We start from the raw sequence: 4,027 nt of genomic DNA, 5'->3' as shown, positions 1-4,027 counted from the left end.
TCAGAGCAATAATGTATTCAATTAGGCTGGAAATAAAACATCTCGTTTTCCTTACAATAAATCTTTTACGAAGCCCTCTACATCACATGTTCAACAAGGAAATAATACATGTCTTTCAGACGAAGGGTTATTGTAGACTGCTGAGGGAAACATGAAATTCTGGAGGTTTCATCAGTTCTGTGAAATCCTGCAACATGGTAAGTGTACAAATTAGAAAAGGATGTAATACATGACTAATGACACCTCTTGGGATATCCTTTGAGCCCATATTTACTGTTATGATCAGTAGGCTCATTTAAGCTGCAGGAGTTGAAAAGTAATACTAAAGTCGAGTGAAAACACCTCTGAGCTCATTAGATGTGGTTGTAATTCAAACTCAGAAGGCATTTATATTCTTCTCTGGCATTCTTCATCTTACTCGAAATATAGTGTTTGAGCTCCTAGTAACAGCGTTATACATGATCACATATCTACAGTCCCTGCAAAATACGTTTACACCTCAACATCTGTAGTAGTGCCACAGCCAGAGCAGCACCCTAATTCACCCCAGATGTCTCTTTAAAGGAAATACTGTAGTGGGGCTACTGTTCATAATATTTTCTGAGCATTGCCTTTATTACTTTGAAAGACTTTGATTTTTCAAGTGTCACAGACATTTGCAGTATTTTTTTTCCTGTGGAGGGAAAAGCTATATCAAGTGTTTAAATGTGAACAGAGATTTTGGTAATATTCACCCCTGGAAACACCAACTGGAGAATACATATCTACCCCTATCCATCAGCTGTGTTATATAACAAGGATTTCATTATACACAGTCTCTGCTCAGCAGAGCACACACTCTCATGCCAGTATTGTATCGGATATTGCTTCAACCGCTCTCAGTGAGTGGTGTGCCAGAGCTCTTTATCCACACTTCAGGTAGTATTTTGCTGGCTCAGAAGCGTGCCAGATGGTCTGCAGTGTTTGGTGATGCTCGCTTCACAGCCAGGACTATGGTGAATGAGACTCCAAGAGGATGAGTCCCCAAATAACTCTCTCTCTTTCAGATAGGGTGGTGTAGATGAGGGACTCAGCAGCTGACCCAGCACTGCTGTGAGGGGGGGGACAAGCCAAACTGAACTGTAAGGATCCACAGTACTAGAGGCGCTGAGAAGAGCCCAAAGCCTTTCTGGAAGGGTTTTCCCAGGTCCAGAGTTCTACAGACATGCAGGTTTCCCTAGTCAAATTTTTATGTACACAAACTCTGAGCCATGCTATCTGTGCTTTGGAGTCCTATCTCAGAGTTGATAAGGAATATGGTCAGACTCTGGCCACCACAGAATCACAGAATGGCTGAGGTTGGGAGGAACCTCTGAGGATGATCTAATCCAACCCTCCTGCAAAAGCAGTGCACTGGATGACTTAATGAACAGTTTAAATTTTGTGGTAAAAAATTCAAATCATTCTTCACAGTTCATTTTTTAATTTGAAAAAACCACAGACATGTGAAAACTAAATTTAATTTCCCATTAAGGTATACCAAACTCAAATCTTTCTGAGTGAATAAAACAATGACCAAATATCATGAAAACAGCTCTTATTTTTTTCTTTTGCATTATAACACCTACCATGTAGTTATTTTTAAATTAAGCTAAGGCACGTGTTTTGAATTTCATGGAATACATTCCAGTGAGGGGAAGACAGGGAGAAGAAACAATCAGGGAGAGAGGTTAAGCTGACAGTGCAGTTTCTTTGCAGTGACAACCACATGTATTCATAAATATTTTACAAGTGCAGCTTTCAGACTAGTAAATTTAACTGCCACATTAATGCAGCTTGCAAGTTTATAACCTGGACATTTGTGTGTTGTGAACGTCCAGTATTCTGTCGTTGATGACAGTAAAAGGTTTATATTTTGAAGGCTTTTCTCCTGTAGAGTGCTTTCCAGCTGTAAGACTCTAGTGTTATACAGCAGCTGTGCTTTTTGTATAATACTACAATTCATCAATTACTAATTCCATTGGAAGATGTCACAAATATACTCTTTATGACATATTCCATGCTGTCCATGAATGGGGTAGGATCTTTTCATGTCCAAGAACACCACAGAGTCATCTCAAGAGAGCTGCAGAAAAAGTTGTATGGTTTTTACATTCAGTGCATTTTATTATTAACACAACAGAGGTTCTATAATGAAATGGATGAAAATAAGTGTTGTAATCACAACCAATTATGAGCAAAATGATTGCAGCTGACATTCAGAAATGCTATCAATATCACAAATACCTCTACTCAGCACTAAGACTGCTTCCCATAGGTCAATGTTAAAATTAGTGGTCATTTGGAGAGCTTAAATATGGTTCAGCAAACGGTATGGATCTTTCCACTTACTTGGGTAAAGCAGGGGGAGAATGACAAATGGTGTCATAAAAGGAAGATGATATTGTTTAAGAGGCTGGGACCCAAAAAACCCTAGCGGGTCTGGAAATGTGCAAAGAGAAAAAGCCAGCTATACTGGACTTTTTGAGGACAAATGCCATAATCACCCTAGAGAGCAGAGGTATATTTTATTGAGTCTTTTCAACTTCTGGATTCTGACATTATTCTGACATTATAATGACAGAAATAAAGAAAAGTGGAAAGCAAAATAAAATAAGAAAGAATTTTCTTCTGGAATTTTCCAAAATGTTATGAAATCTGATTTGCCCTGATCCTGTATTGAAACTTAACCTTTCATAAGAATTACACTCTTGGCTGCAAAACCAGACCCATCCCACTAGCTGTCATGTCAAAGGAGCATTAAGCCCATGTCAGAGGACGTGGTTTGATTCGGCTTGTCTTCCCTACAGCTTCTGCTGATGGCAGTTCTGCAGAGCTTTTGATGAAAACTAAATCTTCTCATCTCTGGCATATTCCTCATGAAAAGACAACGATAAACACTCCAAGCACAGAAATCCACAGCAGGTATGCGCTATATGCATTTTCCTCTACAAGCCAAGGTGAATTTCTCTCTGTGGACAAATGCTTCAAAAAAGCTGTCTGCCAATAGAACTGATGGCTGGCTCCTTGACTGTTTTCTGCCAGAGTCAAATTCTGTCGATATGCACCAATTCGATTAATCCTGCAGTGGGTAGCAAGGTGGTGCTTGTTAGGAGAAATTATACTTGGCAGTGAAATGAAGTACATACCAAAAAATTCTTCTATTTTGCCCTTTGCATGCACAATCACAATAGTTTGCAGCCAGTTACAGCCAAAACCACTCTGGTTTTGCTCTTCTGGATTACTTTGGTCTGAAGAATAAGACCCTCTGAACTGCAGATACTTCTTTCCATTGTTTCTAACAAACGGGATAAAAAATAGTCAAGTGTTTGTTACAGTAACTCAGGAAAACTGCTTAAAAACTGATTGAATCAATTTCCCTTTATCTTGTTACTTCTGACCTGAGCAATTTTAAGAGTTCAAGCCAAGTAAATGCAATCCATGACTGACATTATATTCATACATCTCTCTCTTTTCCTTTCTATTCCAGAAGTTCTGTTGCACATCCCAGAGGGCTGAGCCTTCAAAGCAAGAGATGAGCCATATGAGAGGGTATCATGTGTTGGAACATGAAATTCAGCTTTCCTCTGCAATATTTCCCAAACTATTTCACTTTCTCACACTGTACTGCATGCATCTGTGCTTAATTCTTTTCCAGGCTTAAGAAGAAAGTAATATTCAACTTATTTAGTGCCTACTGCCTTACAACTGCAATGGAATAAAGATGCAAGGAGGCTATGGGCCTTTCTCTAGGTTTTCCATTTACACATAGGTATGTCAAATATTCCTTAAGTGGGTTGATGAGTTTAAGAAACAAAATGGCCAAAAACCAGATAACATATTCTAATGCACCACATCATCTTACACGCCTAAAGGTTAAAAATGGAAACTTCTCAGTACTCTCAGCAAGGAAAAATTCCTTTGGTTACTTAAATGAATATGATAATGTTGCATATGTATCTTACCATCAGCCCCCAACTTTCAGAGCAGGTCTTATTTCTCTCAAATG

The 4,027-nt window shown here is 38.8% G+C and overlaps 1 long non-coding RNA gene across 1 annotated transcript; it reads left to right on the top strand.

Moving 5' to 3' along the window:
• The first annotated feature begins 2,045 nt into the window (after window positions 1–2,045).
• LOC113963831 lies at window positions 2,046–3,579 on the top strand. Its single transcript, XR_003532975.1, has 3 exons — window positions 2,046–2,118; window positions 2,829–2,943; window positions 3,509–3,579. It is a non-coding gene; the product is annotated as an uncharacterized LOC113963831 (long non-coding RNA).
• Window positions 3,580–4,027: the final 448 nt, after the last annotated feature.

Source organism: Neopelma chrysocephalum, unplaced genomic scaffold, assembly GCF_003984885.1.
Source record: "Neopelma chrysocephalum unplaced genomic scaffold, ASM398488v2 Primary Assembly neopelma1_26, whole genome shotgun sequence".
NCBI lineage: Eukaryota > Metazoa > Chordata > Aves > Passeriformes > Pipridae > Neopelma > Neopelma chrysocephalum.
Note: the sequence above shows the minus strand (reverse complement) of the source record. Positions and strands in the feature narration are given on the sequence as shown.